The sequence below is a fragment of the Chenopodium album genome, chromosome 9 (genome assembly GCF_948465745.1).
Source record: "Chenopodium album chromosome 9, dcCheAlbu1.1, whole genome shotgun sequence".
Lineage (NCBI taxonomy): Eukaryota > Viridiplantae > Streptophyta > Magnoliopsida > Caryophyllales > Amaranthaceae > Chenopodium > Chenopodium album.
The window spans coordinates 63,262,514-63,274,389 of record NC_137842.1 but is presented as its reverse complement, the minus strand read 5'-3'; the positions used below and the strand labels follow the sequence as shown (position 1 = coordinate 63,274,389).

The 11,876-nt window shown below is 33.0% G+C and overlaps 1 long non-coding RNA gene across 1 annotated transcript; it reads right to left on the bottom strand.

Annotated features, from left to right (window-relative positions):
* Positions 1 to 3,073: 3,073 nt before the first annotated feature.
* On the bottom strand, positions 3,074 to 6,057 carry LOC145560104 (uncharacterized). Its single transcript, XR_014093083.1, has 5 exons — positions 5,931 to 6,057; positions 5,274 to 5,336; positions 4,640 to 4,705; positions 3,854 to 3,999; positions 3,074 to 3,191 (listed from the first exon to the last, which is right to left on the bottom strand). It is a non-coding gene; the product is annotated as an uncharacterized LOC145560104 (long non-coding RNA).
* Between the last annotated feature and the right edge of the window lie 5,819 nt (positions 6,058 to 11,876).

Sequence of the window (11,876 nt, the reverse complement as noted above, 5' to 3'; positions counted from 1 at the left end):
CACTACTAGAAATAGGCTGATTTTCGACGGACTGGTTCCGACAGACAAGAAATTCCATCGGTTATTTTCGACAGATTGTTAAAATCCGTCGGAATAAATGGGCTTTCCGACGAAATATTCCGTTATATATATATATATATATATATATATATATATATATATATATATATATATATATATATATATATATATATATATATATATATATATATATATATATATATATATATATATATATATATATATATATATATATATATATATTCTGTTACATATATATATTTCCCCCTTCATTTCATTCGCCCCTCTTCTCTCTCTCCCCTTCATTTCATCCGCCCCTCTTCTCTCTCTCTCTCCTCCGCCCCTTCTCTTTCTCCCCTTCTCTCTTTCTCCCCTTCTCTTTCTCTCTCCTCTGCCCCTTCTATTTCTCTTTCCCTTCGCCTCTTCTCTTCCTCTCTCATACTCCTTCTCTTCCTATCCATCATCTTCTCCTTCTTTCTGCTCTTTCCTCATTTCTTGTCTCTTTGGTGTTTTTCATGGTCGAAATTAATGGTTTTTTTTTTTGTCAAATTCAACCATGAAAAGTGTAAATCTAATCTTTTCATGGTCGATTTTGGGCAATTTATACCAAATTCAAGAATTCAAACCCAATTTCGGTTACCAAGGTATGTTTTTCGAGTCTTTAATTTGTTTTTTTTTTAATATTTTCGGTTGTTGGCCGGTGGGTGTGGATTTGGTGCCGTGGTATAGGGATCTAGTGGTTTTGTGATGTGGTAGATTTTTTTAAAAAAAAAAAAAATTGGTTATGTTATATTTTTTTTCGTGGTGGGCGGGTCGGGTTTAGGGCACTACAAGAAATAAGCTATTTTGCGACAGCCAAAATTTGTCGCAAAATAGTAAAAACCGTCGCAAAAAATAGTTGCGACAGTCAACTGTCGTAAACCGTTTGTCGCAATCACAGTTGTCGTAAAATTTTATTTTTACGACAGTTTGACTGTTGTAAACCTTTTTTACGACGGTTTTACTAATTTCAGCGACAGTTTTATTTTTTGTCGTAATAATTAATCTGCGACAGCTAAAAACCGTCGCAAACTACGACAACCATTGTAGACACCCATTTGTGTCTCCCCAAAACCAAACCCAGTGATAAGTACCTTTCACGTCGAATCATAATCGAATGAAGTGAAAGTGTGGAAAGTTTAGTGTTGCGGATAGTTTTAATTTCTTTTCTCTTCTCTCTGTTTTTGAAAACCTATTTTAAGAAAACAGCCAATTCAGTTTGGTTGGTCCATGATATGGGTCCAATAATAGTGTAGTTGGATGGGGCTTGAAAAGAGCTTTCCAACGATATATTATAAGTCCAATTCCGATGAATATTGAGGAAGTTGTGGCCAAATTACTGAACTGGGCCCGGTTTGAGCCTTATATGCAGCCTAATGATCTAGAGGAGGGCCTAATATGGATTTATCATTTCTAATGCAATTAGGAATGGTTTTAGTCTTCTAGATTCTTCTGGAAGGTTCTTTTCGTTCCTAATTCAATTAGCATTGATAAATTGACTTTTGTTGACTTTTCAGAGTTTTAATTAAAATCAAAGAACATTTTTGTACGACAATTTCTATCTGATTTTAAGAAAACGCGTGAATTTCTGAGTCAGCGCCAAACGCCAGCTGTAGCGCCTGGCGCTAGCCTTGGCGCCTGGCGCTAAGGTCAGCGTCTGGCGCCAATGGCCAGCGTTGGCGCTAACATTGTTTTATATGCGTCATAACTCTGTTTTGATGTTTTATCTTTTTTGTTGATTTTCTTTATAAATAATCTCGTAAAAACTCCATTTTCATCATCAATTTTCATCAAATCACCAATTTTAATCAATTATCATCAATTCTCACCAATATTCATCTACAATCTACCATTTCTCTCTCTCTCTCTCTCTTTTCTAAACTAGCCTTTTCTCAAATACAAAATTCCGCATTCATTAGATCTAGATACACCTAGCCATATTCGAAGTTGCCTTCGCCCTAGACGTGAAAGGTTTAAGGGTTTGGTCCCAAATCTTTATTTCAATTATTTAATTTAATTGTTTTGTTTATTATTTTCCTTGAAGTTACTAGCGCGTGTATTTTGTTATTAGAAAGAGGTACGAGGCATCAAAGTAAGTATTATAATGGTTTTTTATTGATGTTGTTATATAGAAATCATGTTTAGGTCGTTATTATGATATTCCTAGTATCATGTCTAGGGTAACTTTAATATTAAGTATGATTAAAAGTATGATGCCTTTTATGTTCTTCCTAATATTTATGATCGTTAGTATCATGTTAGGGTTAAAGCACTACTACAAAAAAGGCCTTAGAGAACTGTTATTATAGGCTTTATAGATCGCCTTAGGGGCGTTCTTCTGCTAAGCGATGTATAAAGTATAGAGAACGGGTCGTTTAGGCGTTTTATATATGTACAAATAGAGAACGGTTGTTATTCACAACCGTTCTCTTTTCCCTTCTTAAAATCGTACACTAAGGAAGGAAAATAGAACGGTTTAGGCCACTTAACCGTTCTATAATGCATTACAATAGAGAACGGTTAAGTTAGATAACAATTCTTTAATGCTTCTTTTTTTTGAAAAAAAAAAAATCCAACCATATATATATTTGATAATTCAAATTACCCATGTACGTATTTTATCTTGTATTAATCCTGTATTTTGATAATTTGCATTATTTTTGTATTTCATTTTTAGACCTGTATATGTTGTATTCCTGTATTTTATCTTGTAAATTTATCCTGTAAGAAAAATTCCACATTTCCTATGTAAAATAAACTCATGATCTTGTATGCGTGCAATATAAACTTCTGTATAATAAAATTAACAAAAATATTTCCAAATACGACGAAAGACATCAAAATATGCTTCATATATATAATTTAAAACATCCAACCACAATTAAATTGAATCATTCATCCAAAATTTGTTCTATACAAATAAATACGTGAGTTAAATATCAAAACACATTTCTAATTAATGTTGATTTAAAAAAATTATGCTTAGATATACCAATACTATATTGATCTACAATTCAGATATATCATTGTCGTCGTCATTTGGTTGATAATATCCGTAACATATGAAATCCACCTTTCCCTAAGCTCGTCGATCATTTGTTGAGAATATGTAGGAAAACTTGCTTTAAATACTACAAAACAATGTAAAATACATACATATTAGTAGTTAATAATATACACAATTAATTCATCTAATTAAATATAAATAAGTATATCTTTTTTGATCTAATTGAAGAAGAACAGCTGATACCAAAAAGGCTGCTCTCAATCTTATCAAAAAAAAAAAAAAAAAAAAAAAAAGGCTGCTCTCAAGACACATAACAGCCATGTGCATAATAGTTTCTGTCAATGCCACATCTAGACATCTAGTACATATCTGATCTAAGTTCATACCCATGCTCACAAGGTTGGGACGGGTCTACAGCAGAAGTTTCTAGCCCAAAACAAGAACCCAAACCACAATTAGTGAAAGAATATAATAGTATATATACATCTTACAAACAACCTAAACAGATATTTAAGGGAAATCATGACGATCTTAAGAAATAAGCAGTTACTGATAGAAAAGTTATAAGCCCGGAAGCATGGACTATAGAGCATCCACTTGCAGATCAAGACAGAAGATACACAATATATAACTTAAAATCAATTGTGATAGTAAAAATTATATAACCCACCAAATGCAAGTAAACAAAATAAAACATGTAGCTGCATGCTAATGATTCAAATGTGAAAATAAATAATCTATCAATCTAATTTCAAATAAAAATTGAACAGGAGAAAAAAAACTCACATAGCGATATATAACCACCTCTTGGCATCTTCCCATGAGATAATGGCGACAGAAGCAATAATTTTTTATTTCACGATAGTAGTAAGTTTTAATCACTTGACACCAAGTTTCTTGTCCATTTCTGCTGGTTTCTTCCTTTTATTCTGCTGCAAAATTAAATTAGCAAAAAGAATGTGTTACCTCAAAAATTTAATTACTAAAACAAAACAAAAATTTTAAAATGAAGCAACCGGCACAAAGTTTTCTGTTTATTACTTTCAAACAAGAAACATTAACTTATTGATAAAGAGAAATTAGTAAATTTGACAGAGACATGATCATTAATTACTAAGTTCCATAACAGATATAGAAGTAAATTACTGCGGGATGCAAGATAGAAGTTCAGTACTTCATTTTATTAAAGCTGCTAATGAGAAAACTCAATTAACAACATCTAGAATCTGAAATAGATGTAATAATTCTCAGTAGTATCCAGTCACTACAGGAAAGTGTACTATAATAAGGAAGCATTTGGAGACTCGGAAAGCAAATGAAGAAAGCTCCAGTCATTAATTACGTCAGAATAGGGAAATCTAGAGAAACACAACTCTTGAGATGAGCCCCTAGAAGAGCTAGGAACAATGCTTCTAACATATATCCAACTACAGACCATACCTCAGAAAGAACCACCGTGATGCAAGCAAACAAGTTAAAGCCCCATAAATACAAAGGCTTTTCTTGACTACATCATCCAATGTTAGAAAAAAATAAAAGAGAATATATAAAATAAAACAATATAAGTAAAACCTTTTTCTTTTCCTTCTTTGCCTCTGAAGAAGAGCTTTGTTTTTTATTCTTCGGGATGCTTGAGCCCTGAATAGATGGTAATACTAAGATGAAAAATGTTGGAAACACAACACTCAAAAGTTATAATTCCGAAAGCACGGACTATAGAACATCTACTTGCAGATCAAGACGAGGAGGGACTGGTGCATACAGAGAAAGAAGTTTTTGACATAAAGGAGGTCTTAAAAAAAACTGAAAAAAGAGGGCATGATACTGAAAATGAAACCTGAGGTGATGTAAGAGTTGCACAAGCATGCAAATGCAGGACATAAGCCTCCTTTACAGAAGCAGATAAAGGAGAACTTGCCAAAGTTAGTGCACAAATAAGGTGCTCAGTAAGAAAAACTCTAGCATCATAAGCCATTAAGCATTATCACTCTAGCAGGGGAAACATTGGATTAATCATGCACCTTAGCTCTGAGTCTATAAACATAGAGAAGTCAATTCACATTCATGGGGGATACAAGTTCAATTAACCACTGAAGGTGAGGGAAGCTTCAGAAAGAGGAAATCTGGAGACACAAACCTCCAAGATGATTTAGCAAAAAAGTCATACGTCAACAACAATGTACAAATTAAAGAATAAAAAACTCACTCGTCTTTAACAGTACCACAGTCCACATGTTATGATTCCCTTCTCTTCTCTCTTCACAATCAGCTACACCAATTCCACAAAAACACACTCCTTACTCATCATTGTAAGCATGGTAAAAACCATGACTAGTCTTATACATTACTAGAATCAGATTTTATCATTGCATAGTTTCAATCACAAGATCTCATAACCAACCCTTTTATAAAAGAAAAGCAAAGCGAATCAATATTTTCTAAAATATATTACAAATTATTTACAATTAATGTAGCACAATAATCCAGTGGTAATCAATTTCCCCTACCCCTCTTTCTTTATCTGATTAGGGTTCTAAATTGAACTTAGGTAAGATTATTTGGCTAAAATTATTTTTATTACTATTGAAATAAATGTAAATTCGACAAAATTAAGGGTAATTTGATTCAACTTACTGCAATTCGGTTGAAATATTAACATACAAACAATCGATTGAATTTATCCCTAAAACTAGAACTTTGATTTTTTTTTTTTTCAATCACCTAAATTCAAATTGCAAATTAATTTAATAGATGAAAACTATGAATTTAATTATGTTTCCTTCATATTTCGAATGGTTCATGTGGTTAGATTGACAAATTATCAAAATTCAATTACTCTATGACAAATAAAATTCGAACCTACCTCAATGTAATGGTGGCTCAGCGAAGTGGTGGTGCTGCAGACATTGAGCGGCGGTGGAGCGGCGGCACGGCAAATAGTAAGTGGTGGTGCATGCAATTGGAGGTTTTCGGTAACTTGAAGCAGTTAACAAGAAGTATGGAGTATTTCTTTAAGAATATCAAGCAAAGGAATTTTTTAGTGGAATGGAAGTGAAAGTGAAAAAGCCGCCTTTGATTAATTTGGGGTAAAAACAACTCTGCGACAACTTTAAACTGTCGCAGATTACGACGGTTTCTAAAACCGTCGTACTCTGCGACAGTTTAAAGCTGTCGCAAGTATTAAAAAAAATTACAATTATTTTTAATGTCTATTACGACAGTTTATTGGCCAAAAACCGTCGTAAATCAGCGACAGACTAGAAAACTGTTGTAATATTGCGACAAAAACAAAAACCGTGGTAAAATTTAAAAATTACGACAGTTTTGCTGGCTGTCGTAGAAAAATTGTCGCTATTTGCCCGGATTCTAGTAGTGGGGGGGCCATGGTGGGTTGTTTTAGATCAGGGTTTAGGTGGGCCGTGGTAGGTGATTTTAGATCTAGGTTTAGTTTGGGAGGGTTAGGGTTAGGTGGGGTGGGTTAAGGTGATAGTTGTGGTTAGCTAGGTTAGGGCTAGGAAGTGGGTTAAGGTGGTGGGTTAAGTTTGGTTCAGTTAGGGTATGTGGTGTGGTGTTTCGGTTAAGGTGGGTATTGGGTGGTGTGGTTCGGTTAGTTGGGTGGGGGTGGGGTGGGGTAGACAGCGGCGTTTTGGGTGGTTGGAGGTGGTGATACGTCGTGTCGGTGGTGGCGAGACGTATTTTTTTTTTTAATTTCGTGAAATAATTTTCCGACGGAATTCCCGTCGGATCGAAAATTTCCGATGGATTTTTTCCGGTGCTGGAAAACCTCTTACGGCGGAAAATTTGTCGGAAAAGTGTTTTCGACGGTATTTACAACGGAAGAGGTCGTTTTTCCTACAAACGCTTTTCCGACGACCAGTTCCGACGGATTTCAGGGTTTTTCCGACGGATTTTTTCCGTCGGAAATGGCCGTTTTTCTATTAGTGGTTTAGAGAAGTGGAGGATTTTATTAAAAATTATTTTCCCAATATTGAATTTTGGAGAAAAGTATGATAAAAATGATGTCATAAGCAATTTTGGAGGGAAATATTTTCATGAGAAATTGACATGTGTACAATAGTAATGTAAGCGGTTTTTATTTTAGTTATAGTTATAGATTTATTATTATAATTATTAAATATTAAATATTAATTATTATTTAAATATTAATTATTAATATTATTTTTATTATTAAATATTAATTATTATTATTATAATAATTTAATATTAAGTATTATTGTTAAGCAGGGCAGGGCAGAGCAGAGCAACACAGATTTCAGAATAGCAGAGCAGTATAAAGAACAAGGCCTTAATCAAGTATGGAGTATAACTTAACCAGTCTCTTACGTGCCTGTATTTGTGGCATTCAATTCGCACGCTTCAACTCTGATCTTGTAACTTAAGTTCATCCAACCTTCGCTTAGCTTCAAGAGTTAACGTGTTAAATTAAAATTGAATAATTTAATTAGTTATAAAAAGTTAATTAAAAACCCATCTTAATTATTCAGTGGCACACAAATATACTTGTAAATTAAATTTCAAAGCATGCATTATTATGAATTATGATAAATGAGGAATAGCTAGCTTATTAGCCACTGCACGTCTAGCTGTTTAATTTGATTATGATGAAATGGATGTGGAAACCACGTCTGTTTGATTATATATTCTACATAAACTATCAGGCCTTATTATATAAATGGTTGATCCAATTCAATTGGATCCACTAATTAACTTCATCCAATATAATCAATCGTTGATATAACAAGAACAATAAGAAAATGAGTCAAGTGAGAAAGTGTATGGTGGTGTTATTGATAGCCATGGTAATAATGCAGCCAATGCTTGTGACGGCCGGCTTAGCCGACGGTATTAGCTGTGCGTTTAGTGGTATATTTGGTGGTCAAGCTTGCCACAGAGATTCATCACCACCCCCGGTAATTATACAGCAACAACCACAAGTAGTGAATCCAGTGGTATATGATCACTACTTTCCTGCAGTTTATCCAGGCGAAGTAGCTTATCCAGCCGGAGTTTATCCCGCAGGTGGTCAAGTGGTTGTTGGACAACCATAATTGTATTGCTGCCATTTTTCTCTTGAATTTACATTTTATTTTTCATGTAATATTGTTTACATGTTTTAATATTCATTTAACATTATGTATGTTATAATTTACTGCTATACAGCATATTAATTACGGCAAGTTTACAATATGATTTCATTGATTACTATTTATTTTTTGTTAATTTATTTCATGAATGATGATAAGATTATTATTTTTAGCATAAAATAAGCGTAAATCGATTAATAATGTGTACACACGCATGAAAAAGATAACTGGTTAATATATATTTTATTATTGAAACTAGGGATTCCAACAATCCAACGCGCACACTATAGCCAGTCCTTTAAGAAGAATTATTACCGATGACCTTTAAAAATTATAAATTTAATTAAAATCACACATCATGTGCATAAACACTAGTAATAAATAAAAGGACAATTTACACCACATGTCCTAGCTAGCTATGGACAATCTTCTTTAAACGATCTTGTGGGGAATAAATTTCAAGCGTTAATCCCTAGCTTGAACCGTTTTAGAAACTTGTAAACTGTTCACGAGGTGAAGGTTACACCCCTTAACGATCCAAGAGATCGTCAACTCCATAAGGTCTAGAACCAAATAAGGGTTCGGGGATGAAGGTACAAATCCAACCTAAAAGAGATTGAACTTGCCCTAATAATAGGCCTCTACTTTATTCTGATCGTATTCATGTGCGCTTCCTGACTAACATGCAATCAGTAGGATTAACCCTAAACCTGTTTATCTATGTTTGTTGAATATTAATGCACAAACAAATCTATTATTGGCGATCACTTGAAATTATAATCAAATTAACCCCAAACAAGATTATTAATTATCTTATATAAGCGTGATTACAAGTATTAAAATCCCTTTAAACATGCATAAAGGCGTGATCAAGCAATAAATAAAAAATAAATAAGCATCAATCAACATAATAAAATAATAAATATCATCATCATAAAAATAAATTATAATTGAAATAATCATGATAATAATAAATAATAATCATAATAATAATCATGTTAAAATAATCATCATAAAATTATAATAATAATATTCATAATCATCATAAATCATAACAATTATAATCATAATCATGTTCATGTTAATATTAAACCATAATAATAATAGCAAGATCCTAGGCATGATACTAACAAGATTAATAACAAACCCTAGCATGTCACTAAACAATAAAAATCAAATCTTTAACCCTAACATGATACTAACAATCATAAATATTAGAAAGAACATAGGAAGAAGCATCGTAACAATCATATTTAATATTAAAATTACCCTAGACATGATACTAGGAATATCATAATAACAATTAAACATGATTTCTACATCATAATATCAATTAATCAATTAAAGCACTAACTTCGATGCCTCGTACCTCTTTCTAATAACAAAATACACGCGTTAGTAACTTCAAGGAAAATAATAATATAAACAATTAAATTAAATAATTGAAATAGAGATTTGGGACCAATCCCTCAGAAATTAAACCTTTCACGTCTAGGGCGAAGGCAACTTCGAATATGGCTAGGTGTTTCTAGATCTCGCAAATGCGGAATTTTGTATGTAAAAGCAAAGTTTAGAAAAGAGAAAGAGAGAGGGATGAAATAATCAAGAAAACTTGATGAGAATTGGTGAATGATTAAGAGAGAATTAGAGAATTAATGATTGCGAATGAAAACTGATTGTAGGTGAATTGGTGAATGAAAACGGAGTTTTTACGTCATTATTTATAGAGAAATCAGCCAAAAAGATAAAATATCAAAATAGAGCACTTGGCGCACGCAAAATGAGGTTGGCGCACGCAAAACAGAGCTGGCGCCAGCACCAGCTAATTGGCGCCATGCGCCAATGGCTAGCACCAGGCGCCAATGGCTGGCGTCAAGCATGGTTCCAGGCGCCAGGCCTGTTTTTGACGCGTTTTCGAAAACCAGATAAGTTTGCCGTACTGAAGGATAAAATCGTATCTTTTCCTCAAAAATGCTCTTTGATTTTAATTAAAACTTTGAAAAGTCAACAAAAGTCAATTTATCAATGCTAATTGAATTAAGAATGAAAAGAACCTTCTAGAAGATTCTAGAAGACTAAAACCATTCCTAATTGCATTAGGAATGATAAATTGTATTAGGCCCTCCCCTAGATCATTGGGCCTCGCATAAGGCTCAAACCGGGCCCAGTTTAGTAAATTGGCCATAACTTCCTCAATATTCATCGGAATTGGGCTTATAATATATCGTTGGAAAGCTCTTGTCAATCCCCATCCAACTACACTACTATTGGACCCATATCATGGACCAACCAAACTGGATTGACTGTTTTCTTAAAATAAGTTTTCAAAAACAGAGAGAAGAGAAAAGAAATTAAAACTATCCGCAACACTAGACTTTCCACACTTTCGCTTCATTCGATTATGATTCGACGTGAAAGGTACTCATCACTGGGTTTGGTTTTGGGGAGACACATTTGGGTGTCTACAAATCCCAACTATATCAATTAACTCATGATAATACCAACTTTGGGATGGCATTGCTTAAAGTTCCTAGCATATTATGACCCGACAAACAAGTAAAAATGTCACGTGTTGAATATTTAGTGGTTGTTTTACCGAATAATAATATTGTTTTAAGATAAAAATAAAGAACACGACCTAAACATAGGGGTGGAAGTTTAGAGAAGTGGAGGATTTTTTTTTTATTTTAACTAAGCCTAATAACAAAAACAGGACAAGCATGCGTAGTGCCACTATTAATCGGTTAAATTGGTTAATAATTTGATTGAGACTATTTTGAGAAGGAATCTTAGGACCACTCATAATTATTTATCGATAGTTGAGACCTTTTAAAGAAGATAAACCATAATTGGGACTGCTAATGTCAAATTGTAAATAAAAATAATGTTTTCGTGTTTAATAAAGTTCTTCACATGCATGTGATCTCTAATACTCTCATTTAATCGCTAATATCTTCAATCACATATTTATTTAAATTATACAAATGTAATACGCACTACTTGTATATATTTAGAAATTTTCCATTGTAATAAATCAAATGAGATCCCATAAGATAATGCAATATGTTATTTGAAAATTGAAAGCATGCCTAATGCATTGACTTGATCGACAAAAACACTGCACGTCTGTTTAATTTGATTATGAAATGGATGTAAGTAGAAACCACGTCTCTTTGATTATATCTAAATTAAATTATTAACATTCTACAACAGCTAACCTTATTTTAAATGGTTAATCCAATTCAATTTGTACTAATTAATTTCATACGATCAATCTCTCAATAACAAAATTTAAAAAAATGAGTTAAGTTACAAAGTGTATGGTGGACTGGTGGTGCTATTGTTGATAGCCATGGCAATGCAGCTATTACAGATACCTGACTGTGCCAGCTCAGCACTTGTTGCCACGTCAGAAAGTTTGTTATAACAAACTTATTTTCTATTCTTATTTTTGTAATGAAAGCTATTAATAGCTTTTCTAGTTGTTAGTTGCATTCAGTTACAATAACAGATTCTCTCTCAAAATACTTCTCTCTCTATCTTTCTTCTTCTGCAAACTTCTTCTTCTTCCTATAAACCTAGCTTACTGTAATAGTTCGAAGTTCATCAATGGAGTTTATGGAATTCTGCTAGTTTCTTCTGTGTTCTTAATCATTTTTGCCATATTTTGTCATGGTATCAGATTCTAAAAAGGTCAGTTGATC